Genomic DNA, 27998 nt, shown 5'->3' with positions numbered 1-27998 from the left:
ATACTAAACCCCTGAAAGTTCAGAATATGTCAGCAGCCCAAAAAAGGCCTTAAAATGCATCTTAGGCCTGCAAAAATGTAGAAAAGTTTGGAGGCCCAATAAAAGGGTTTACAGGCATCCAAGACCTCCCTAGAGTCCAGAAAATGTTGGTGACCCAAGAACGGTGCCAGGGAGCTCTGAATGTCCCAAAAACATGTGCAGTCTGAAATGGGCATTAACCGTATCCTAGACCACTGAATTTGCCCAAAAGAAAGTTGGCACGAAAAATGCATACTACACCCCTGAAAGTTCAGAATATGTTAGAAGCCCAAAAAAGGCCATAAAATGCGTCTTAGCCCTGCAAAAATGTAGAAAACTTTGGAGGCCCAAAAAAGGGGTTTACAGGCATCGTAGACCCCCTAAAGTCCAGAAAATCTTGGTGGCCTAAAAACTGTGCCAGAGAGCTCTGAATGTCCCAAAACATTTGTAGCCTGAAAGGGGCATTAACCCGCATCCTAGACCACTGAAATCCCCAAAAATAATTTTGGCGCAAAAAATGCATCCTACACACCTGAAAGTTCAGAATATGTTAGCAGCCCAAAAAAGGCCTTAAAATGCATCTTAGGTGTGCAAAAATGTAGAAAACTTTGGAGGCCCAAAAAAGGGGTTTACAGGCATCATAGTCCCCATAAAGTTGAGAAAATGTTGGTGTCCCAAAAACAGTACCAGGGAGCTCGGAATGTCGCAAAAACATTTGCAGCCTGAAAGGGGCATTAACCCGTATCCTAGACCACTGAAATTCCCAAACATATTTTTGGCACGAAAAATGCATTCTACATCCCTGAAAGTTCTGAATTTTTTAGCAGCCCAAAAAAGGCCTTAAAATGCATCTTAGGCCTGCAAAAATGCAGAAAACTTTGGAGGCCCAAAAAAGGGGTTTACATTCATCGTAGATCCCCTAAAGTCCAGAATAAGTTGGTGGCCCAAAAATCGTGTCAGGGATCTCTGAATGTCCCAAAAACATTTGCAGTCTGAAAAGGGCAATACACTGCATCCTAGACCCCTGAAATTCCCAAAAATATTTTTGCCATGAAAAATTCATCCTACACCCCTGAAAGTTCTGAATATTTTAGCTGCACAAAAAAGGCCTTAAAATGCATCTTAGGCTTGCAAAAATGTTGAAAACTTTGGAGGCCCAAAAAAAGGGGTTTTCAGGCATCCTAGGCCCACTAAAGTCCAGAATATGTTGGTGGCCCAAAAACCGTGTCAGAGAGCTCTGAATGTCCCAAAAACATTTGCAGCCTGAAAGGGGCATTAACCTGCAAGCTAGACCACTGAAATTCCCAAAAATAATTTTGGCACAAAAAATGCATCCTACCCCCCTGAAAGTTCAGAATATGCTAGCAGCCCAAAAAAGGCGTTAAAACACATCTTAGGGCTGCAAAAATGCAGAAAACATTGGAGGCCCAAAAAAGGGGTTTACAGGGATCGTAGACCCCCTAAAGTCCAGTAAATGTTGTTTGACCAAAAACTTTGTCAGAGAGCTCTGAATGTCCCAAAAACATTTGCAGTCTGAAAAGGGCAATACACCGCATCCTAGACCCCTGAAATTCCCAAAAAAATTTTTGGCATGAAAAATGCATCCTACACCCCTGAAAGTTCTGAATATTTTAGCTGCCCAAAAAAGGCCTTAAAATGCATCTTAGGCCTGCAAAAATGTTGAAAACTTTGGAGGCCGAAAAAAGGGGTTTACAGGCATCTTAGACCCCCTAAGGTCCAGAATATGTTGGTGGCCCAAAAACCGTGTCAGGGAGCTCTGGATGTCCCAAAAACATTTGCAGCCTGAAAGGGGCATTAACCTGCATCCTAGACCACTGAAATTCCCAAAAATATTTTTGGCACAAAAAATGCATCCTACACCCCTGAAAGTTCTGAATATTTTAGCAGCCCAAAAAAGGCCTTAAAATGAATCTTAGGCCTGCAAAAATGTTGAAAACTTCGGAGGCCCAAATAAAAGGGGTTTACAGGCATCCAAGACCCCCTAAAGTCCAGAAAAGTTTGGTGGCCCAAAAACAGTCTCAGAGAGCTCTGAATGTCCCAAAAACATGTGCAGCCTGAAATGGGCATTAACCCGCATCCTAGACCACTAAAATTCCCCAAAAGAAAGTTGGCACGAAAAATGCATACTAAACCCCTGAAAGTTCAGAATATGTCAGCAGCCCAAAAAAGGCCTTAAAATGCATCTTAGGCCTGCAAAAATGTAGAAAAGTTTGGAGGCCCAATAAAAGGGTTTACAGGCATCCAAGACCTCCCTAGAGTCCAGAAAATGTTGGTGACCCAAGAACGGTGCCAGGGAGCTCTGAATGTCCCAAAAACATGTGCAGTCTGAAATGGGCATTAACCGCATCCTAGACCACTGAATTTCCCCAAAAGAAAGTTGGCACGAAAAATGCATACTACACCCCTTAAAGTTCAGAATATGTTAGAAGCCCAAAAAAGGCCATAAAATGCGTCTTAGCTCTGCAAAAATGTAGAAAACTTTGGAGGCCCAAAAAAGGGGTTTACAGGCATCGTAGACCCCCTAAAGTCCAGAAAATCTTGGTGGCCTAAAAACTGTGCCAGAGAGCTCTGAATGTCCCAAAACATTTGTAGGCTCAAAGGGGCATTAACCCGCATCCTAGACCACTGAAATCCCCAAAAATAATTTTGGCGCAAAAAATGCATCCTACACACCTGAAAGTTCAGAATATGTTAGCAGCCCAAAAAAGGCCTTAAAATGCATCTTAGGTGTGCAAAAATGTAGAAAACTTTGGAGGCCCAAAAAAGGGGTTTACAGGCATCATGGTCCCCATAAAGTTGAGAAAATGTTGGTGTCCCAAAAACAGTACCAGGGAGCTCGGAATGTCGCAAAAACATTTGCAGCCTGAAAGGGGCATTAACCCGTATCCTAGACCACTGAAATTCCCAAACATATTTTTGGCACGAAAAATGCATTCTACATCCCTGAAAGTTCTGAATTTTTTAGCAGCCCAAAAAAGGCCTTAAAATGCATTTTAGGCCTGCAAAAATGCAGAAAACTTTGGAGGCCCAAAAAAGGGGTTTACATTCATCGTAGACCCCCTAAAGTCCAGAATAAGTTGGTGGCCCAAAAATCGTGTCAGGGAGCTCTGAATGTCCCAAAAACATTTGCAGTCTGAAAAGGGCAATACACTGCATCCTAGACCCCTGAAATTCCCAAAAATATTTTTGCCATGAAAAATTCATCCTACACCCCTGAAAGTTCTGAATATTTTAGCTGCACAAAAAAGGCCTTAAAATGCATCTTAGGCTTGCAAAAATGTTGAAAACTTTGGAGGCCCAAAAAAAGGGGTTTTCAGGCATCCTAGGCCCACTAAAGTCCAGAATATGTTGGTGGCCCAAAAACCGTGTCAGAGAGCTCTGAATGTCCCAAAAACATTTTCAGCCTGAAAGCGGCATTAACCTGCAAGCTAGACCACTGAAATTCCCAAAAATAATGTTGGCACAAAAAATGCATCCTACCCCCCTGAAAGTTCAGAATATGCTAGCAGCCCAAAAAAGGCGTTAAAACACATCTTAGGGCTGCAAAAATGCAGAAAACATTGGAGGCCCAAAAAAGGGGTTTACAGGGATCGTAGACCCCCTAAAGTCCAGTAAATGTTGTTTGACCAAAAACTTTGTCAGAGAGCTCTGAATGTCCCAAAAACATTTGCAGTCTGAAAAGGGCAATACACCGCATCCTAGACCCCTGAAATTCCCAAAAATATTTTTGGCATGAAAAATGCATCCTACACCCCTGAAAGTTCTGAATATTTTAGCTGCCCAAAAAAGGCCTTAAAATGCATCTTAGGCCTGCAAAAATGTTGAAAACGTTGGAGGCCCAAAAAAAGGGGTTTACAGCATCCTAGACCCCCTAAAGTCTAGAAAATGTTGGTCGCCCAAAAACAGTGTCAGGGAGCTCTGAATGTCCCAAAAACATTTGCAGCCTGAAAGGGGCATTGACCCGCATCCTAGACCCCTGAAATTCCCAAAAATATTTTTGGCATGAAAAATGCATCCTACACCACTGAAAGTTCTTAATATGGTAGCAGCCCAAAAAAGGTGTTAAAATGCATCTTAGGCCTGCAAAAATGTAGATGTAGTAAACGTTGGAGGCCCAAAAAAGAGGTTTACAGGCATCCAAGACCCCATAAAGTCCTGAAAATGTTGGTGACCCAAAAACGGTGCCAGGGAATTCTGAATGTCCCAAAAACATGTGCAGCCTGAAAGGGGCATTAACCCGCATCCTAGACCACTGAAATTCCCAAAAATATTTTTGGCACAAAAAATGCATCCTACACCCCTGAAAGTTCAGAATATGCTAGCAGCCGAAAAAAGGCCTTAAAATGCATGTTAGGCCTTCAAAAAAGTTGAAAACTCTGGAGACCCAAAAAAACGGGTTTACAGGCATCCTAGACCCCCTAAATTCCAGAAAATGTTGGTGACCCAAAAACGGTGCCAGGGAGCTCTGAATGTCCCAAAAACATTTGCAACCTGAAAGGGGCATTAACCCGCATCCTAGACCACTGAAATTCCCAAAAATAGTTTTGGCACAAAAAATGCATCCTACACCCCTGAAACTTATAAATATTTTAGCAGTGCAAAAAAGGCCTTAAAATGCATCTTAGGACTGGAAAAATGTTGAAAACTTTGGAGGCCCAAAAAAGGGGTTTACAGGCATCGTAGACCCCCTAAAGTCCAGAACATTTTCGTTCTCAAAAACTGTGCCATAGAACTCTGAATGTCCCAAAAACATTTGCAGCCTGAAAGTGGCATTAATCCGCACCCTAGACCACTGAAATTCCCCAAAAGAATGTTGGCACGAAAAATGCATACTACACCCCTGAAAGTTCAGAATATGCTAGCAGCCAAAAAAAGGCCTTCAAATGCTTCTTAGGCCTGCAAAAATGTAGAAAACTTTGGAGGCCCACAAAAGGGGTTCAAGGCATCCTAGACCCCCTAAAATCCAGAATATGTTGGTGGCCCAAAAACCGTGTCAGGGAGCTCTGGATGTCCCAAAAACATTTGCAGCCTGAAAGGGGCATTAACCTGCATCCTAGACCACTGAAATTCCCAAAAATATTTTTGGCACAAAAAATGCATCCTACACCCCTGAAAGTTCTTAATATTTTAGCAGCCCAAAAAAGGCCTTAAAATGAATCTTAGGCCTGCAAAAATGTTGAAAACTTTGGAGGCCCAAATAAAAGGGGTTTACAGGCATCCAAGACCCCCTAAAGTCCAGAAAAGTTTGGTGGCCCAAAAACAGTCTCAGAGAGCTCCGAATGTCCCAAAAACTTCTGCCGCCTGAAAGGGGCATTAACCTGCATCCTAGACCACTGAAATTCCCAAAAATATTTTTGGCACAAAAAATGCATCCTACACTCCTGAAAGTTCAGAAAATGTTGGCAGCCCAAAAAAGGCCTTAAAGTGCATGTTAGGCCTGCAAAAATGCTGAAAACCTTGGAGGCCCTATAAAGGGGTTTACAGGCATCCAAGACCCTCTAGAGTCCAGAATATGTTGGTGGCCCAAAAACCTTGTCAGGGAGCTCTGAATGTCCCAAAAACATGTGCAGCCTGAAATGGGCATTAACCCGCATCCTAGACCACTAAAATTCTCCAAAAGAAAGTTGGCACGAAAAATGCATACTAAACCCCTTAAAGTTCAGAATATGTCAGCAGCCCAAAAAAGGCCTTAAAATGCATCTTAGGCCTGCAAAAATGCAGACAACTTTGGAGGCCCAAAAAAGGGGTTTAGAGGCATCATAGTCCCTATAAAGTTGAGAAAATGTTGGTGTCCCAAAAACAGTACCAGGGAGCTCGGAATGTCGCAAAAACATTTGCAGCCTGAAAGGGGCATTAACCCGCATCCTAGACCACTAAAATTCCCCAAAAGAAAGTTGGCACGAAAAATGCATACTAAACCCCTGAAAGTTCAGAATATGTCAGCAGCCCAAAAAAGGCCTTAAAATGCATCTTAGGCCTGCAAAAATGTAGAAAACTTTGGAGGCCCAAAAAAGGGGTTTACATTCATCGTAGACCCCCTAAAGTCCAGAATAAGTTGGTGGCCCAAAAATCATGTCAGGGAGCTCTGAATGTCCCAAAAACATTTGCAGTCTGAAAAGGGCAATACACTGCATCCTAGACCCCTGAAATTCCAAAAAATATTTTTGCCATGAAAAATTCATCCTACACCCCTGAAAGTTCTGAATATTTTAGCTGCACAAAAAAGGTCTTAAAATGCATCTTAGGCTTGCAAAAATGTTGAAAACTTTGGAGGCCCAAAAAAAGGGGTTTTCAGGCATCCTAGGCCCCCTAAAGTCCAGAATATGTTGGTGGCCCAAAAACTGTGTCAGAGAGCTCTGAATGTCCCAAAAACATTTGCAGCCTGAAAGGGGCATTAACCTGCAAGCTAGACCACTGAAATTCCCAAAAATAATTTTGGCACAAACAATGCATCCTACCCCCCTGAAAGTTCAGAATATGCTAGCAGCCCAAAAAAGGGGTTAAAACACATCTTAGGGCTGCAAAAATGCAGAAAACATTGGAGGCCCAAAAAAGGGGTTTACAGGGATCGTAGACCCCCTAAAGTCCAGTAAATGTTGTTTGACCAAAAACTTTGTCAGAGAGCTCTGAATGTCCCAAAAACATTTGCAGTCTGAAAAGGGCAATACACCGCATCCTAGACCCCTGAAATTCTCAAAAATATTTTTGGCATGAAAAATGCATCCTACACCCCTGAAAGTTCTGAATATTTTAGCTGCCCAAAAAAGGCCTTAAAATGCATCTTAGGCCTGCAAAAATGTTGAAAACGTTGGAGGCCCAAAAAAGGGGGTTTACAGCATCCTAGACCCCCTAAAGTCCTGAAAATGTTGGTGACCCAAAAACGGTGCCAGGGTGCTCTGAATGTCCCAAAAACATGTGCAGCCTGAAAGGGGCATTAACCTGCATCCTAGACCACTGAAATTCCCAAAAATATTTTTTGGCACATAAAATGCATCCTACACCCCTGAAAGTTCTGAATATGTTAGCAGCCCAAAAAAGGCGTTAAAAAGCATCTTAGGCCTGCAAAAATGTTGAAAACTTTGGAGGCCCAAAAAAGAGGTTTACAGGCATCCAAGACCCCATAAAGTCCTGAAAATGTTTGTGACCCAAAAATGGTGCCAGGGAGCTCTGAATGTCCCAAAAACATTTGCAGCATGAAAGGGGCATTAACCCGCATCCTAGACCACTGAAATTCCCAAAAATAATGTTGGCACAAAAATGCATCCTACACCCCTGAAAGTTCAGAATATGCTAGCAGCCGAAAAAAGGCCTTAAAATGCATCTTAGGCCTGCAAAAATGTTGAAAACTTTGGAAGCCCAAAAAAGGGGTTTACAGGCATCATAGACCCCCTAAAGTCCAGAAAATGTTGGTTGACCAAAAACTGTGTCAGAGAGCTCTGAATGTCCCAAAAATGTTTGCAGACTGAAAGGGGCATTAACCCGCATCCTAGACCACTGAAATTCCCAAAAATATTTTTGGCACAAAAAATGCATCCTACACCCCTGAAAGTTATGAATATTTTAGCAGCCCAAAAAAGGCGTTAAAACGCATCTTAGGCCTGCAAAAATGTTGAAAACTTTGGAGGCCCACCAAAGAGGTTTACAGACATCCAAGACCCCATAAAGTCCAGAAAATGTTGGTGACTCAAAAACGGTGCCAGGGAGCTCTGAATATCCCAAAAACATGTGCAGACTGAAAGGGGCATTAACCCGCATCCTAGACCACTGAAATTCCCAAAAATATCTTTGGCACAAAAAATGCATCCTACACCCCTGAAAGTTATGAATATTTTAGCAGCCCAAAAAAGGCCATAAAATGCATCTTAGGCCTGGAAAAATGTTGAAAACTTTGGAGGCCCAAAAAAGGGTTTACAGGCATCGTAGACCCTCTAAAGTCCAGAACATTTTCGTTCCCAAAAACTGTGCCATAGAACTCTGAATGTCCCAAAAACATTTGCAGCCTGAAAGGGGCATTAATCCGCATCCTAGACCACTGAAATTCCCCAAAAGAATGTTGGCATGAAAAATGCATACTACACCCCTGAAAGTTCAGAATATGTTAGCAGCCAAAAAAGGCCTTAAAATACATGTTAGGCATGCAAACATGTGGAAAACTTTGGAGGCCCAAAAAAGGGGTTTACAGGCATCCTAGACCCCCTAAAGTCCAGAATATGTTGGTGGCCCAAAAACCGTGTCAGGGAGCTCTGGATGTCCCAAAAACATTTGCAGCCTGAAAGGAGCATTCACCTGTATCCTAGACCACTGAAATTCCCCAAAATATTTTTAGCACAAAAAATGCATCCTATACTCCTGAAAGTTCAGAAAATGTTGGCAGCCCAATAACTGTGCCAGAGAGCTCTGAATGTCCCAAAAACATTTGCAGTCTGAAAAGGGCAATACACCGCATCCTAGACCCCTGAAATTGCCAAAAATATTTTTGGCATGAAAAATGCATCCTACACCCCTGAAAGTTCTTAGTATGGTAGCAGCCCAAAAAAGGCGTTAAAATGCATCTTAGGCCTGCAAAAATGTTGAAAACTTTGGAGGCCCAAAAAAGGGGTTTACAGGCATCCTAGACCCCCTAAAGTCCAGAATATGTTGGTGGCCCAAAAACCGTGTCAGGGAGCTCTGGATGTCCCAAAAACATTTGCATCCTGAAAGGGGCATTAACCCGCATCCTAGACCACTAAAATTCCCCAAAAGAAAGTTGGCAACAAAAATGCATACTACACCCCTGAAAGTTCAGACTTTGTTAGCAGCCCAAAAAAGGCCTTAACATGCATGTTAGGCCTGCAAAAATGTTGAAAACTTTGGAGGCCCAAAAAAGGGGTTTAAGGTATCCTAGACCCCCTAAAGTCCAGAAAATGTTGGTTCCCAAAAACTGTGCCATAGAACTCTGAATTCCCCAAAAACATTTGGAGCCTGAAAGGGGCATTAACCTGCATCCCAGACCACTGAAATTCCCAAAAAGAATGTTGGCACAAAAAATGCATCCTACACTCCTGAAAGTTCAGAAAATGTTGGCAGCCCAAAAAAGGCCTTACAATCCATCTTAGGCCTGCATAAATGTTGAAAACTTTGGAGGCCCAAAAAAGGGGTTTACAGGCATCCAAGACCCTGTAAAGTCCAGAAAATGTTGGTGACCCAGAAACTGTGTCAGAGAGCTATTAATGTTCCAAAAACATGTGCAGCCTGAAAGGGGCATTAACCCGCATCCTAGACCAATGAAATTGCCAAAAATATTTTTGCCACAAAAAAATGCATCCTACACCCCTGAAATTTCAGAATATGAAAGCAGCCCAAAAAAGGCCTTAAAATGCATCTTAGGCCTGCAAAAATGTTAAAAACTTTGGGGGCCCAAAAAACAGTGTTTACAGGCATCCTAGACTCCCTAAAATCCAGAATATGTTGGTGGCCAAAAACCATGTCAGGGAGCTCTGAATGTCCCAAAAACATTTGCAGCCTGAAAGGGGCATTCACCCGCATCCTAGACCACTAAAATTCCCTAAATGAAAGTTGGCACGAAAAATGCATTCTACACCCCTGAAAGTTCAGAATATGTTAGCAGCCCAAAAAAGGCCTGAAAATTCATCTTAGGCCTGCAAAAATGTTGAAATCTTTGGAGGCCATAAAAAGGGGTTTACAGGCATCCTAGACCCCCGAAAGTCCAGAAAATGTTGGTTGACCAAAAACTGTGTCAGAGAGCTCTGGATGTCCCAAAAACATTTGCAGCCTGAAAGGGGCATTAACCCGCATCCTAGACCACTGAAATTCCCAAAAATATTTGTGGCACAAAAAATGCATCCTACACCCCTGAAACTTATGAATATTTTAGCAGTGCAAAAAAGGCCTTAAAATGCATCTTAGGCCTGGAAAAATGTTGAAAACTTTGGAGGCCCAAAAAAGGGGTTTACAGGCATCGTAGACCCCCTAAAGTCCAGAACATTTTCGTTCTCAAAAACTGTGCCATAGAACTCTGAATGTCCCAAAAACATTTGCAGCCTGAAAGGGGCATTAATCCGCACCCTAGACCACTGAAATTCCCCAAGAAGAATGTTGGCACGAAAAATGCATACTACACCCCTGAAAGTTCAGAATATGCTAGCAGCCAAAAAAAGGCCTTAAAATACATGTTAGGCATGCAAAAATTTTGAAAACTTTGGAGGCCCAAAAAAGGGGTTTACAGGCATCCTAGACCCCCTAAAGTCCAGAATATGTTGGTGGCCCAAAAACCGTGCCAGGGAGCTCTGGATGTCCCAAAAACATTTGCAGCCTGAAAGGGGCATTAACCTGCATCCTAGACCACTGAAATTCCCAAAAATATTTTTGCCATGAAAAATTCATCCTACACCCCTGAAAGTTCTGAATATTTTAGCTGCACAAAAAAGGCCTTAAAATGCATCTTAGGCTTGCAAAAATGTTGAAAACTTTGGAGGCCCAAAAAAAGGGGTTTTCAGGCATCCTAGGCCCACTAAAGTCCAGAATATGTTGGTGGCCCAAAAACCGTGTCAGAGAGCTCTGAATGTCCCAAAAACATTTGCAGCCTGAAAGGGGCATTAACCTGCAAGCTAGACCACTGAAATTCCCAAAAATAATTTTGGCACAAAAAATGCATCCTACCCCCCTGAAAGTTCAGAATATGCTAGCAGCCCAAAAAAGGCGTTAAAACACATTTTAGGGCTGCAAAAATGCAGAAAACATTGGAGGTCCAAAAAAGGGGTTTACAGGGATCGTAGACCCCCTAAAGTCCAGTAAATGTTGTTTGACCAAAAACTTTGTCAGAGAGCTCTGAATGTCCCAAAAACATTTGCAGTCTGAAAAGGGCAATACACCGCATCCTAGACCCCTGAAATTCCCAAAAATATTTTTGGCATGAAAAATGCATCCTACACCCCTGAAAGTTCTGAATATTTTAGCTGCCCAAAAAAGGCCTTAAAATGCATCTTAGGCCTGCAAAAATGTTGAAAACGTTGGAGGCCCAAAAAAAGGGGTTTACAGCATCCTAGACCCCCTAAAGTCTAGAAAATGTTGGTGGCCCAAAAACAGTGTCAGGGAGCTCTGAATGTCCCAAAAACATTTGCAGCCTGAAAGGGGCATTAACCCGCATCCTAGACCCCTGAAATTCCCAAAAATATTTTTGGCATGAAAAATGCATCCTACACCCCTGAAAGTTCAGAATATGCTAGCAGCCCAAAAAAGGCGTTAAAATGCATCTTAGGCCTGCAAAAATGTAGATATAGTAAACTTTGGAGGCCCAAAAAAGAGGTTTACAGGCATCCAAGACCCCATAAAGTCCTGAAAATGTTGGTGACCCAAAAACGGTGCCAGGGAGCTCTGAATGTCCCAAAAACATGTGCAGCCTGAAAGGGGCATTAAGCCACACCCTAGACCACTGAAATTCCCAAAAATAATTTTGGCACAAAAAATGCATCCTACACCCCTGAAAGTTCAGAATATGCTAGCAGCCGAAAAAAGGCCTTAAAATGCATATTAGGCCGGCAAAAATGTTGAAAACTTTGGAAGCCCAAAAAAGGGGTTTACAGGCATCCTAGACCCCCTAAAGTTCAGAGAATGTTGGTTGAGCAAAAACTGTGTCAGAGAGCGCTGGATGTCCCACAAACATGTGCAGCCTGAAAGGGGCATTAACCTGCATCCTAGACCACTGAAATTAGCAAAAATATTTTTTGCACAAAAAATGCATCCTACACCCCTGAAAGTTCCCAATATTTTAGCAGCCCAAAGAAGGCCTTAAAATGCATCTTAGGCCTGCAAAATGTTGAAAACTTTGAGACCAAAAAAGGGGTTTACAGGCATCCAAGACCCCATAAAGTCGAGAAAATGTTGGTGACTCAAAAACGGTGCCAGGGAACTCTGAATGTCCCAAAAACATTTGCAGCCTGAAAGGGTCATTAACCCGCATCCTAGACCACTGAAATTCCCCAAAAGAATGTTGGCACTAAAAATGCATCCTACACCCCTGAAAGTTCTCAATATGTTAGCAGCCCAAAAAAGGCGTTAAAACGCATCTTAGGCCTGCAACAATGTTGAAAACATTGGAGGCCCACCAAAGAGGTTTACAGACATCCAAGACCCCTTAAAGTCCAGAAAATGTTGGTGACCCAAAAACATTGTCAGGGAGCTCTGAATGTCCCAAAAACATGTGTAGCCTGAAAGGGGCATTAACCCGCATCCTAGACCACTGAAATTCCCAAAAATAATATTGGCACAAAAAAAGCATCCTACACCCCTGAAAGTTCAGAATATGTTAGCAGCCGAAAAAAGGCCTTAAAATGCATCTTAGGCCTGCAAAAAAGGTTGAAACCTTTGGAGGCCCAAAAACAGTGTTTACAGGCATCCTAGACCCACTAAAGTCCAGAAAATGTTGGTTCCCAAAAACTGTACCATAGAACTCTGAATTCCCCACAAACATTTGGAGCCTGAAAGGGGCATTAACCCGCATTCCAGACCACTGAAATTCCCAAAAAGAATGTTGGCACAAAAAATGCATCCTACACTCCTGAAATTTCAGAATATGTAAGCAGCCCAAAAAAGGCCTTAAAATGCATCTTAGGCCTGCAAAAATGTTAAAAACTTTGGGGGCCCAAAAAACAGTGTTTACAGGCATCCTAGACTCCCTAAAGTCCAGAGTATGTTGGTGGCCAAAAACCATGTCAGGGAGCTCTGAATGTCCCAAAAACATTTGCAGCCTGAAAGGGGCATTCACCCGCATCCTAGACCACTAAAATTCCCTAAATGAAAGTTGGCACGAAAAATGCATACTACACCCCTGAAAGTTCAGAATATGTTAGCAGCCGAAAAAAGGCCTTAAAATGCATGTTAGGCCTGCAAAAATGTTGAAAACTTTGGAGACCCAAAAAAACGGGTTTACAGGCATCCTAGACCCCCTAAATTCCAGAAAATGTTGGTGACCCAAAAAACGGTGCCAGGGAGCTCTGAATGTCCCAAAAACATTTGCAACCTGAAAGGGGCATTAACCCGCATCCTAGACCACTGAAATTCCCAAAAATAGTTTTGGCACAAAAAATGCATCCTACACCCCTGAAACGTATGAATATTTTAGCAGTGCAAAAAAGGCCTGAAAATGCATCTTAGGCCTGGGAAAATGTTGAAAACTTTGGAGGCCCAAAAAAGGGGTTTACAGGCACCGTAGACCCCCTAAAGTCCAGAACATTTTCGTTCTCAAAAACTGTTCCATAGAACTCTGAATGTCCCAAAAACATTTGCAGCCTGAAAGGGGCATTAATCCGCACCCTAGACCACTGAAATTCCCCAAAAGAATGTTGGCACGAAAAATGCATACTACACCCCTGAAAGTTCAGAATATGCTAGCAGCCAAAAAAAGGCCTTAAAATACATGTTAGGCATGCAAAAATGTTGAAAACTTTGGAGGCCCAAAAAAAGGGGTTTACAGGCATCCTAGACCCCCTAAAGTCCAGAATATGTTGGTGGCCCAAAAACCGTGTCAGGGAGCTCTGGATGTCCCAAAAACATTTGCAGCCTGAAAGGGGCATTAACCTGCATCCTAGACCACTGAAATTCCCAAAAATATTTTTGGCACAAAAAATGCATTCTACACCCCTGAAAGTTCTTAATATTTTAGCAGCCCAAAAAAGGCCTTAAAATGAATCTTAGGCCTGCAAAAATGTTGAACACTTTGGAGGCCCAAATAAAAGGGGTTTACAGGCATCCAAGACCCCCTAAAGTCCAGAAAAGTTTGGTGGCCCAAAAACAGTCTCAGAGAGCTCTGAATGTCCCAAAAACATGTGCAGCCTGAAATGGGCATTAACCCGCATCCTAGACCACTAAAATTCCCCAAAAGAAAGTTGGCACGAAAAATGCATACTAAACCCCTGAAAGTTCAGAATATGTCAGCAGCCCAAAAAAGGCCTTAAAATGCATCTTAGGCCGGCAAAAATGTTGAAAAATTTGGAAGCCCAAAAAAGGGGTTTACAGGCATCCTAGACCCCCTAAAGTTCAGAAAATGTTTGTTGAGCAAAAACTGTGTCAGAGAGCGCTGGATGTCCCACAAACATGTGCAGCCTGAAAGGGGCATTAACCTGCATCCTAGACCACTGAAATTACCAAAAATATTTTTTGCACAAAAAATGCATCCTACACCCTTGAAAGTTCTCAATATTTTAGCAGCCCAAAGAAGGCCTTAAAATGCATCTTAGGCCTGCAAAATGTTGAAAACTTTGAGACCAAAAAAGGGGGTTACAGGCATCCAAGACCCCATAAAGTCGAGAAAATGTTGGTGACTCAAAAACAGTGCCAGGGAACTCTGAATGTCCCAAAAACATTTGCAGCCTGAAAGGGTCATTAACCCGCATCCTAGACCACTGAAATTCCCCAAAAGAATGTTGGCACTAAAAATGCATCCTACACCCCTGAAAGTTCTGACTATGTTAGCAGCCCAAAAAAGGCGTTAAAACGCATCTTAGGCCTGCAACAATGTTAAAAACATTGGAGGCCCACCAAAGAGGTTTACAGACATCCAAGACCCCTTAAAGTCCAGAAAATGTTGGTGGCCCAAAAACCGTGTCAGGGAGCTCTTGGATGTCCCAAAAACATTTGCAGCCTGAAAGGGGCATTAACCTGCATCCTAGACCACTGAAATTCCCAAAAATATTTTTAGCACAAAAAATGCATCCTACACTCCTGAAAGTTCAGAAAATGTTGGCAGCCCAAAAACTGTGTCAGAGAGCTCTGAATGTCCCAAAAACATTTGCAGTCTGAAAAGGGCAATACACCGCATCCTAGACCCCTGAAATTCCCAAAAATATTTTTGGCATGAAAAATGCATCCTACACCCCTGAAAGTTCTGAATATTTTAGCTGCCCAAAAAAGGCCTTAAAATGCATCTTAGGCCTGCAAAAATGTTGAAAACGTTGGAGGCCCAAAAAAAGGGGTTTACAGCATCCTAGACCCCCTAAAGTCCTGAAAATGTTGGTGACCCAAAAACGGTGCCAGGGAGCTCTGAATGTCCCAAAAACATGTGCAGCCTGAAAGGGGCATTAACCTGCATCCTAGACCACTGAAATTCCCAAAAATATTTTTTGGCTCAAAAAATGCATCCTACACCCCTGAAAGTTCTGAATATGTTAGCAGCCCAAAAAAGGCGTTAAAATGCATCTTAGGCCTGCAAAAATGTTGAAAACGTTGGAGGCCCAAAAAAAGGGGTTTACAGCATCCTAGACCCCCTAAAGTCCTGAAAATGTTGGTGACCCAAAAACGGTGCCAGGGAGCTCTGAATGTCCCAAAAACATTTGCAGCCTGAAAGGGGCATTAACCCGCATCCTAGACCACTGAAATTCCCAAAAATAATTTTGGCACAAAAATGCATCCTACACCCCTGAAATTTCAGAATATGTAAGCAGCCCAAAAAAGGCCTTAAAATGCATTTTAGGCCTGCAAAAATGTTAAAAACTTTGGGGGCCCAAAAAACAGTGTTTACAGGCATCCTAGACTCCCTAAAGTCCAGAATATGTTGGTGGCCAAAAACCATGTCAGGGAGCTCTGAATGTCCCAAAAACATTTGCAGCCTGAAAGGGGCATTCACCCGCATCCTAGACCACTAAAATTCCCTAAATGAAAGTTGGCACGAAAAATGCATACTACACCCCTGAAAGTTCAGAATATGTTAGCAGCCGAAAAAAGGCCTTAAAATGCATGTTAGGCCTGCAAAAATGTTGAAAACTTTGGAGACCCAAAAAAACGGGTTTACAGGCATCCTAGACCCCCTAAATTCCAGAAAATGTTGGTGACCCAAAAAACGGTGCCAGGGAGCTCTGAATGTCCCAAAAACATTTGCAACCTGACAGGGGCATTAACCCACATCCTAGACCACTGAAATTCCCAAAAATAGTTTTGGCACAAAAAATGCATCCTACACCCCTGAAACGTATGAATATTTTAGCAGTGCAAAAAAGGCCTTAACATGCATCTTAGGCCTGGAAAAATGTTGAAAACTTTGGAGGCCCAAAAAAGGGGTTTACAGGCATCGTAGACCCCCTAAAGTCCAGAACATTTTCGTTCTCAAAAACTGTTCCATAGAACTCTGAATGTCCCAAAAACATTTGCAGCCTGAAAGGGGCATTAATCCGCACCCTAGACCACTGAAATTCCCCAAAAGAATGTTGGCACGAAAAATGCATACTACACCCCTGAAAGTTCAGAATATGCTAGCAGCCAAAAAAAGGCCTTAAAATACATGTTAGGCATGCAAAAATGTTGAAAACTTTGGAGGCCCAAAAAAAGGGGTTTACAGGCATCCTAGACCCCCTAAAGTCCAGAATATGTTGGTGGCCCAAAAACCGTGTCAGGGAGCTCTGGATGTCCCAAAAACATTTGCAGCCTGAAAGGGGCATTAACCTGCATCCTAGACCACTGAAATTCCCAAAAATATTTTTGGCACAAAAAATGCATTCTACACCCCTGAAAGTTCTTAATATTTTAGCAGCCCATAAAAGGCCTTAAAATGAATCTTAGGCCTGCAAAAATGTTGAACACTTTGGAGGCCCAAATAAAAGGGGTTTACAGGCATCCAAGACCCCCTAAAGTCCAGAAAAGTTTGGTGGCCCAAAAACAGTCTCAGAGAGCTCTGAATGTCCCAAAAACTTCTGCAGCCTGAAAGGGGTATTAACCTGCATCCTAGACCACTGACATTCCCAAAAATATTTTTGGCACAAAAAATGCATCCTACACTCCTGAAAGTTCAGAAAATGTTGGCAGCCCAAAAAAGGCCTTAAAGTGCATGTTAGGCCTGCAAAAATGCTGAAAACCTTGGAGGCCCTATAAAGGGGTTTACAGGCATCCAAGACCCTCTAGAGTCCAAAATATGTTGGTGGCCCAAAAAACTTGTCAGGGAGCTCTGAATGTCCCAAAAACATGTGCAGCCTGAAATGGGCATTAACCCGCATCCTAGACAACTAAAATTCCACAAAAGAAAGTTGGCACGAAAAATGCATACTAAACCCCTGAAAGTTCAGAATATGTCAGCAGCCCAAAAAAGGCCTTAAAATGCATCTTAGGCCGGCAAAAATGTTGAAAAATTTGGAAGCCCAAAAAGGGGTTTACAGGCATCCTAGACCCCCTAAAGTTCAGAAAATGTTTGTTGAGCAAAAACTGTGTCAGAGAGCGCTGGATGTCCCACAAACATGTGCAGCCTGAAAGGGGCATTAACCTGCATCCTAGACCACTGAAATTACCAAAAATATTTTTTGCACAAAAAATGCATCCTACACCCTTGAAAGTTCTCAATATTTTAGCAGCCCAAAGAAGGCCTTAAAATGCATCTTAGGCCTGCAAAATGTTGAAAACTTTGAGACCAAAAAAGGGGGTTACAGGCATCCAAGACCCCATAAAGTCGAGAAAATGTTGGTGACTCAAAAACAGTGCCAGGGAACTCTGAATGTCCCAAAAACATTTGCAGCCTGAAAGGGTCATTAACCCGCATCCTAGACCACTGAAATTCCCCAAAAGAATGTTGGCACTAAAAATGCATCCTACACCCCTGAAAGTTCTGACTATGTTAGCAGCCCAAAAAAGGCGTTAAAACGCATCTTAGGCCTGCAACAATGTTGAAAACATTGGAGGCCCACCAAAGAGGTTTACAGACATCCAAGACCCCTTAAAGTCCAGAAAATGTTGGTGGCCCAAAAACCGTGTCAGGGAGCTCTTGGATGTCCCAAAAACATTTGCAGCCTGAAAGGGGCATTAACCTGCATCCTAGACCACTGAAATTCCCAAAAATATTTTTAGCACAAAAAATGCATCCTACACTCCTGAAAGTTCAGAAAATGTTGGCAGCCCAAAAACTGTGTCAGAGAGCTCTGAATGTCCCAAAAACATTTGCAGTCTGAAAAGGGCAATACACCGCATCCTAGACCCCTGAAATTCCCAAAAATATTTTTGGCATGAAAAATGCATCCTACACCCCTGAAAGTTCTGAATATTTTAGCTGCCCAAAAAAGGCCTTAAAATGCATCTTAGGCCTGCAAAAATGTTGAAAACGTTGGAGGCCCAAAAAAAGGGGTTTACAGCATCCTAGACCCCCTAAAGTCCTGAAAATGTTGGTGACCCAAAAACGGTGCCAGGGAGCTCTGAATGTCCCAAAAACATGTGCAGCCTGAAAGGGGCATTAACCCGCATCCTAGACCACTGAAATTCCCAAAAATAATTTTGGCACAAAAATCCATCCTACACCCCTGAAAGTTCAGAATATGCTAGCAGCCGAAAAAAGGCCTTAAAATGCATATTAGGCCTGCAAAAATGTTGAAAACTTTGGAAGCCCAAAAAAGCGGTTTACAGGCATCATAGACCCCCTAAAGTCCAGAAAATGTTGGTTGACCAAAAACTGTGTCAGAGAGCTCTGAATGTCCCAAAAATGTTTGCAGACTGAAAGGGGCATTAACCCGCATCCTAGACCACTGAAATTCCCAAAAATATCTTTGGCACAAAAAATGCATCCTACACCCCTGAAAGTTATGAATATTTTAGCAGCCCAAAAAAGGCCATAAAATGCATCTTAGGCCTGGAAAAATGTTGAAAACTTTGGAGGCCCAAAAAAGGGTTTACAGGCATCGTAGACCCTCTAAAGTCCAGAACATTTTCGTTCCCAAAAACTGTGCCATAGAACTCTGAATGTCCCAAAAAAATTTGCAGTCTGAAAAGGGCAATACACCGCATCCTAGACCCCTGAAATTCTCAAAAATATTTTTGGCATGAAAAATGCATCCTACACCCCGGAAAGTTATTAGTATGGTAGCAGCCTAAAAAAGGTGTTAAAATGCATCTTAGGCCTGCAAAAATGTTGAAAACTTTGGAGGCCCAAAAAAGAGGTTTACAGGCATCCAAGACCCCATAAAGTCCTGAAAATGTTGGTGACCCAAAAACGGTGCCAGGGAGCTCTGAATGTCCCAAAAACATGTGCAGCCTGAAAGGGGCATTAACCCGCATCCTAGACCACTGAAATTCCCAAAAATAATTTTGGCACAAAAATCCATCCTACACCCCTGAAAGTTCAGAATATGCTAGCAGCCGAAAAAAGGCCTTAAAATGCATATTAGGCCTGCAAAAATGTTGAAAACTTTGGAAGCCCAAAAAAGCGGTTTACAGGCATCATAGACCCCCTAAAGTCCAGAAAATGTTGGTTGACCAAAAACTGTGTCAGAGAGCTCTGAATGTCCCAAAAATGTTTGCAGACTGAAAGGGGCATTAACCCGCATCCTAGACCACTGAAATTCCCAAAAATATCTTTGGCACAAAAAATGCATCCTACACCCCTGAAAGTTATGAATATTTTAGCAGCCCAAAAAAGGCCATAAAATGCATCTTAGGCCTGGAAAAATGTTGAAAACTTTGGAGGCCCAAAAAAGGGTTTACAGGCATCGTAGACCCTCTAAAGTCCAGAACATTTTCGTTCCCAAAAACTGTGCCATAGAACTCTGAATGTCCCAAAAAAATTTGCAGTCTGAAAAGGGCAATACACCGCATCCTAGACCCCTGAAATTCTCAAAAATATTTTTGGCATGAAAAATGCATCCTACACCCCGGAAAGTTATTAGTATGGTAGCAGCCTAAAAAAGGTGTTAAAATGCATCTTAGGCCTGCAAAAATGTTGAAAACTTTGGAGGCCCAAAAAAGAGGTTTACAGGCATCCAAGACCCCATAAAGTCCTGAAAATGTTGGTGACCCAAAAACGGTGCCAGGGAGCTCTGAATGTCCCAAAAACATGTGCAGCCTGAAAGGGGCATTAACCCGCATCCTAGACCACTGAATTTCCCAAAAAGAAAGTTGGCACGAAAAGTGCATACTACACCCCTGAAAGTTCAGAATATGATAGCAGCCCAAAAAAGGCCTTAAAATGCATGTTAGGCCTGCAAAAATGTTGAAAACTTTGGAGGCCCAAAAAAGGGGTTAAAGGCATCCTAGAACCCCTAAAGTCCAGAAAATGCTGGATGACCAAAAACTGTGTCAGAGAGCTCTGAATGTCCCAAAAATATGTGCAGCCTGAAAGGGGCATTAACCCGCATCGTAGACCACTGAATTTCCCCAAAAGAAAGTTGGCACGAAAAATGCATACTACACCCCTGAAAGTTCAGAATATGTTAGCAGTGCAAAAAAGGCCTTAAAATGCATTTTAGGCCTGCAAAAATGTTGAAAACTTTGGAGGCCCAAAAAAGGGGTTTACAGGCATTGTAGACCCCCTAAAGTCCAGAAAATGTTGGTGGCCCAAAAACCGTGTCAGGGAGCTCAGAATGTCCCAAAAACATTTGCAGCCTGAAAGGGGCATTAACCCGTATCCTAGACCACTAAAATTCCCCAAAAGAAAGTTGGCACGAAAAATGCATACTACACCCCTGAAAGTTCTGAATATGTTAGCAGCCCAAAAAAGGCCTTAAAATGCATCTTAGGCCTGCAAAAATGTAGAAAAGTTTGGAGGCCCAAAAAAGGCGTTTACAGGCATCCTAGATGCCCTAAAGTCCAAAAAATGTTGGTGGCCCAAAAACAGTGTCAGGGAGCTCTGAATGTCCCAAAAACATTTGCAGCCTGAAAGGGGCATTCTGTAACGCTCACCTGATTCCCGTAGAGGCGCCGGTCTTGACTGGGCGTATACCGTATCTTCAAAGGTGATATGTAACACACGGCTGGCTCTTTGGGCTGGACCTCTGTGCACTGTATGTCTGACTCGAAGGGTAAGATGTCTGCAGATAGAAAATATGGGATTAAGGAACTGGGTTATTGAATGTCTCTCTCTTCTTCCCTTTCTCTTCTCCTGTAGAACCCCAAAGGTTAACGCTCTCACCTTAGGTAAGTGAACGCCGTGCTCTCCATCTGCCTCGGGGCAGGGTGCTGTAACCAGTTTCTTCACTGGATAAGGGGAGCAGGCCTCTTGACTTCAGAGGACTGCTGTCCGTCGTTTACTGCATGAACGGTAAGTTTCGAGTAATTCTAATGTCTTTAAAGTATTTAGTAATGATGTTTCTTGTTTTGCAGGGTTCCGGCGATGGCGGATGACGGGCTGAAGTGAGTTGAAGATGGAGCCCGTGTGATGAATAGAAGCGCCTGGAAGCACGTAAGTAAGCGCTTGTTGCCTGCTTCACTATGCGCTCTAACTGTCTTTTTATTTTGCAGGTACAGGTTCGGAGCAGCTGTAGGGTGCCGGAATACCCACTGGGTTAGATGTGGAAAGGAGTAATGGTACGTGAGTATTAAAGTTCCCCAATGTCTTTAAACGCACCTTGTTTTGTCTTTCAGAGGCGGGATGCAGCGCCGAAGGCCTCCGGAGCGTGCGAAGAGTTGGTGAGCTTTTGTCTTTCAGATGCCGGAATGCAGTGTGAAGACCTCCGGAGCGCATGAAGAGTAGGTAAGCCTTTGTCTTTCAGATGCCGGAATGCAGCGCAAGGCGTTGGTGACAGCCGATGGACCAGGTAAGTGAAGAGCTGTCACTGAAGACCGTAATGCTAACCTGTTCTTTCTTGTCTTTATAGGTGTTGCTGAAGACTGGATTCAGGATGGTAAGCCTTTTTCCTTAGGCCCAGGATCAGATGCAGAAGACACGATGAGCGTTCTGCTGCAGAGGATGCAGAATAACGCAAAGCAAGATTCATCCATCGGGTGTGGTTTAAATATCCTCCTGTAGTGCTTAGGTGTCTCCTTCCACAGCCACGCCTAGGTAAGAAAAGAGTTCCTGCTTTCCAGAAGAGTTCCAGTGTTCTGAATCTAGGGAGTGGCTCCTGCCCCACCCAACAGGAAAATTAGTTCCAAACAGAAGAGGATCAGAGGCTCAACTGGCAGGCAAGTAAGCAGCATGGTCTGCTGCAGGTAAGTCCACCCAAGCATTATGAGCCCGGCGCTTCCAGCGCTGGGACTGGGCATATTTATGAGCCTGGTGCCACTGGCGCCAGGACTGGGTCCAAAAGGTCCCAATTGGGACTGGTTGGCACTCGGAACCTGGGTTATGGATCTGCTTCCAAGGGAGTTGGGAAAACCCTGACCTTTTGGAAGCAGAGATCATGACACATTAACCCGCATCCTAGACCACTGAAATTCCCAAAAATAGTTTTGGCACAAAAAATGCATCCTACACCCCTGAAACTTATGAATATTTTAGCAGTGCAAAAAAGGCCTTAAAATGCATCTTAGGCCTGCAAAAATGTTGAAAACTTTGGAGGCCCAAAAAAGGGGTTTACAGGCATCCTAGACCCCCTAAAGTCCAGAATATGTTGGTGGCCCAAAAACCGTGTCGGGGAGTTCTGAATGTCCCAAAAACAAGTGCAGCCTGAAAGGGCCATTAACCCCCATCCTAGAGCCCAGATATTCCCAAAAGTATTAATGGCCTGAAAAATGCATCCTACACCCCTGAAAGTTCTGAATATTTTAGCTGCCCAAAAAAGGCCTTAAAATGCATTTTAGGCCTGCAAAAATGTTGAAAACTTTGGAGGCCCAAAAAAGGGGTTTACAGGCATTGTAGACCCCCTAAAGTCCAGAAAATGTTGGTGGCCCAAAAACCGTGTCAGGGAGCTCAGAATGTCCCAAAAACATTTGCAGCCTGAAAGGGGCATTAACCCGTATCCTAAAAACTAAAATTCCCCCAAAAGAAAGTTGGCACGAAAAATGCATACTACACCCCTGAAAGTTCAGAAAATGTTGGCAGCCCAAAAACTGTGTCAGAGAGCTCTGAATGTCCCCAAAACATTTGCAGTCTGAAAACGGCAATACACCACATCCTAGACCGCTGAAATTCCCAAAAATATTTTTGGCATGAAAAATTCATCCTACACCCCTGAAAGTTCTTACTATGTTAGCAGCCCAAAAAAGGCGTTAAAATGCATCTTAGGCCTGCAAAAATGTTGAAAACTTTGGAGGCCCACCAAAGAGGTTTACAGACATCCAAGACCCCATAAAGTCCAGAAAATGTTGGTGACCCAAAAACGGTGTCAGAGAGCTCTGAATGTCCCCAAAACATTTGCAGCCTGAAAGGGGCATTAATCCGCATCCTAGACCACTGAAATTCCCAAAAATAATTTTGGCACGAAAAATGCATACTGCACCCCTGAAAGTTCAGGATATGTTAGCAGCCGAAAAAAGGCCTTAAAATGCATGTTAGGCCTGCAAAAATGTTGAAAACTTTGGAGGCCCAAAAAAGGTTTTTACAGGCATCCTAGAACCCCTAAAGTCCAGAAAATGTTGGTGACCGAAAAACAGTGCCAGGAAGCTCGGAGTGTCCCAAAAACATGTGCAGTCTGAAAGGGGCATTAACCCGCATCCTAGACCACTGAAATTCCCAAAAATATTTTTGGCACAAAAAATGCATCCTACACCCCTGAAAGTTCTGAATATTTTAGCAGCCCAAAAAAGGCCTTAAAATGCATCTAAGGCCTGCAGAAATGTTGAAAACTTTGGATACCCAAAAAAGGGGTTTACAGGCATCCTAGACCCCCTAAAGTCCAGAAAAAGTTGTTGGCCTAAAATCAGAGTCAGGGAGCTCTGAATGTCCCAAAAACGTGTGCAGCCTGAAAGGGGCATTAACCTGCATCCTAGACCCCTGAAATTCCCAAACATAGTTTTGGCATGAAAAATGCATCCTACACCCCTGAATGTTCTGTATATTTTAGCTGCCCAAAAAAGGCCTTAAAATGCATCTTAGACCTGCAAAAATGTAGAAAACTTTGGAGGCCCAAAAAAAGGGGTTTACAGGTATCCTAGACGCCCTAAAGTCCAGAAAATGTTGGTGGCCAAAAACAGTGTCAGGGAGCTCTGAATGTCCCAAAAACATTTGCAGCCTGAAAGGGGCATTAACCCGCACCCTAGACCACCGAAATTCTCCAAAAGAAAGTTGGCACGAAAAATGAATACTACACCCCTGAAAGTTCAGAATACGTTAGCAGCCCAAAAAAGGCCTTAAAAAGCATCTTAGGCCTGCAAAAATGTAGAAAACTTTGGAGGCCCAAAAAAGGGGTTTACAGGCATCCTAGACCCCCTAAAGTCCAGAATATTTTGGTGGCCCAAAAACCGTGTCAGGGAGCTCTGAATGTCCCAAAAACATTTGCAGCCTGAAAGGGGCATTAAACCGCATCCTAGACCACTGAAATTCTCCAAAAGAAAGTTGGCACGAAAAATGAATACTACACCCCTGAAAGTTCAGAATATGTTAGCTGCCCAAAAAAGGCCTTAAAATGCATCTTAGGCCTGCAAAAATGTAGAAAACTTTGGAGGCCCAAAAAAGGGGTTTATAGGTATCGTAGCCCCCTTAAAGTCCAGAAAATGTTGGATGACCATAAACTGTGTCAGAGCTCTGAATGTCCCAAAAACATTTGCAGTCTGAAAAGGGCAATACACCGCATCCTAGACCCCTGAAATTCCCAAAAATATTTTTGCCATGAAAAATGCATCCTACACGCCTGAAAGTTCTGAATATGTTAGCAGCCCAAAAAAGGCCTTCAAATGCATCTTAGACCTGGAAAAATGTAGGAAGCTTTGGAGGCCCACAAAAGGGGTTTACAGGCATCCTAGACCCCCTAAAGTCCAGAAAATGTTGGTTGACCAAAAACTGTGTCATAGAGCGCTGAATGTCCCAAAAACATTTGCAGCCTGAAAGGGGGCATTAACCCGCATCCTATACCACTAAAATTCCCCAAAAGAAAGTTGGCACGAAAAATGCATCCTACACCCCTGAAAGTTCTGAAAATGTTGGCAGCCCAAAAAAGGCCTTAAAATGCATCTTAGGCCTGCAAAAATGTAGAAAACTTTGGAGGCCCAAAAAAGGGGTTCAAAGGCATCGCAGACCCCCTAAAGTCCAGAAGATGTTGGTTGACAATAAACTGTGTCAGAGAGCTCTGAATGTCCCAAAAAAATGTGCAGTCTGAAAAGGGCAATACACTGCATCCTACACCCCTTAAATTCCCAAAAATATTTTTGGCATGAAAAATGCATCCTACACCCCTGAAAGTTCTGAATATTTCAGCTACCCAAAAAAGACCTTAAAATGCATCTTAGGCCTGCAAAAATGTAGAAAACTTTGGAGGCCCAAAAAAGGGGTTTACAAGCAACGTAGACCCCCTAAAGTCCAGAAAATGTTGGTTGCCCAAAAACGGTGCCAGAGAGCTCTGAATGTCCCAAAAACATTTGCAGTCTGAAAGGGGCATTAACCCGCATCCTAGACCACTGAAATTCTCCAAAAGAAAGTTGGCACGAAAAATGAATACTACACCCCTGAAAGTTCAGAATATGTTAACTGCCCAAAAAAGGCCTTAAAATGCATCTTAGACCTGCAAAAATGTAGAAAACTTTGGAGGCCCAAAAAAGAGGTTTACAGGTATCGTAGACCCCCTAAAGTCCAGAAAATGTTGGTTGACCATAAACTGTGTCAGAGAGCTCTGAATTTCCCAAAAACATCTGCAGTCTGAAAAGGGCAATACACCGCATCCTAGACCCCTGAAATTCCCAAAAATATTTTTGGCATGAAAAATGCATCCTACACCCCTGAAAGTTCTGAATATGTTAGCAGCCCAAAAAAGGCGTTAAAACGCATCTTACTCCTGCAAAAATGTTGAAAACTTTGGAGGCCCAAAAAAGAGGTTTACAGGCATCCAAGACCCCATAAAGTCCAGAAAATGTTGGTGACCCAAAAACAGTGCCAGGGAGCTCTGAATGTCCCAAAAACATGTGCAGCCTGAAAGGGGCATTAACCTGCATCGTAGACCACTGAAATTCCCAAAAATATTTTTGCAATGAAAAATGCATCCTACACCCCTGAAAGTTCTGAATATTTTAGCTGCCCAAAAAGGCCTTTAAATGCATCTTAGGCCTGAAAAAATGTTGAAAACTTTGAGGCCCAAAAAAGGGGTTTACAGGCATCCTAGACCCCCTAAAGTCCAGAAAAAGTTGGTGGCCCAAAAACAGTGTCAGGGAGCTCTGAATGTCCCAAAAACATTTTCAGCCTGAAAGGGGCATTAACCCGCATCCTAGACCACTAAAATTCCCCAAATGAAAGTTGGCACGAAAAATGCATACTACACCCCTGAAAGTTATGAATATGTAAGCAGCCCAAAAAAGGCCTTCAAATGCATCTTAGGCCTGGAAAAATGTAGAAAACTTTGGAGGCCCACAAAAGGGGTTTACAGGCATCGTAGAGCCCGTAAATTCCAGAAAATGTTGGTTGACCGAAAACTGTGCCACAGAGCTCTGAATGTCCCAAAAACTTTTGCAGCCTGAAAGGTGCATTAACCTACATCCTAGACCACTGAAATTCTCAAAAATGTATTTAGCACAAAAAATGCATCCTACACCCCTGAAAGTTCAGAAAATGTTGGCAGCCCAAAAAAGGCCTTAAAATGCATCTTAGGCCTGCAAAAATGTTGAAAACTTTGGAGGCCCAAAAAAGGGGTTTACAGGCATCCCAGACGCCCTAAAGTCCAGAAAATGTTGGTGGCCTAAAAACTGTGCCAGAGAGCTCTGAATGTCCCAAAAACATTTGTAGGCTGAAAGGCGCATTAACCTGCATACTAGACCACTAAAATTCTCCAAAAGAAAGTTGGCACGAAAAATGAATACTACACCCCTGAAAGTTCAGAATATGTTAGCATCCCAAAAAAGGCCTTAAAATGCATCTTAAGCCTGCAAAAATGTAGAAAACTTTGGAGGCCCACAAAAGAGGTTTACAGGCATCGTAGAGCCCCTAAATTCCAGAATATGTTGGTTGACCGAAAACTGTGCCACAGAGCTCTGAATGTCCCAAAAACCTTTGCAGCCTGAAAGGAGCATTAACCTGCATCCTAGATCACTGAAATTCCCAAAAATATATTTAGCCCAAAAAATGTATCCTACACCCCTGAAAGTTCAGAAAATGTTGGCAGCCCAAAAAAGGCCTTAAAATGCATTTTAGGCCTGCAAAAATGTTGAAAACTTTGAAGGCCCAAAAAAGGGGTTTACATGCATCCCAGACGCCCTAAAGTCCAGAAAATGTTGGTGGCCTAAAAACTGTGCCAGGGAGCTCTGAATGTCCCAAAAACATGTGCAGCCTGAAAGGGGCATTAACCTGCATCCTAGACCCCTAAAATTCCCAAAAATATTTTTGGCATGAAAAATGCATCCTACACCCCTGAAAATTCTGTATATTTTAGCTGCCCAAAAAAGGCCTTAAAATGCATCTTAGACCTGCAAAAATGTAGAAAACTTTGGAGGCCCACAAAAGGGGTTTACAGGCATCGTAGAGCCCGTAAATTCCAGAAAATGTTGGTTGACCGAAAACTGTGCCACAGAGCTCTGAATGTCCCAAAAACTTTTGCAGCCTGAAAGGTGCATTAACCTACATCCTAGACCACTGAAATTCTCAAAAATGTATTTAGCACAAAAAATGCATCCTACACCCCTGAAAGTTCAGAAAATGTTGGCAGCCCAAAAAAGGCCTTAAAATGCATCTTAGGCCTGCAAAAATGTTGAAAACTTTGGAGGCCCAAAAAAGGGGTTTACAGGCATCCCAGACGCCCTAAAGTCCAGAAAATGTTGGTGGCCTAAAAACTGTGCCAGAGAGCTCTGAATGTCCCAAAAACATTTGTAGGCTGAAAGGCGCATTAACCTGCATACTAGACCACTAAAATTCTCCAAAAGAAAGTTGGCACGAAAAATGAATACTACACCCCTGAAAGTTCAGAATATGTTAGCATCCCAAAAAAGGCCTTAAAATGCATCTTAAGCCTGCAAAAATGTAGAAAACTTTGGAGGCCCACAAAAGAGGTTTACAGGCATCGTAGAGCCCCTAAATTCCAGAATATGTTGGTTGACCGAAAACTGTGCCACAGAGCTCTGAATGTCCCAAAAACCTTTGCAGCCTGAAAGGAGCATTAACCTGCATCCTAGATCACTGAAATTCCCAAAAATATATTTAGCCCAAAAAA

Source organism: Ambystoma mexicanum, chromosome 13 (genome assembly GCF_040938575.1).
Source record: "Ambystoma mexicanum isolate Mex_15411 chromosome 13, UKY_AmexF1_1, whole genome shotgun sequence".
Taxonomy (NCBI): Eukaryota; Metazoa; Chordata; class Amphibia; order Caudata; family Ambystomatidae; genus Ambystoma; species Ambystoma mexicanum.
Note: the sequence above shows the minus strand (reverse complement) of the source record.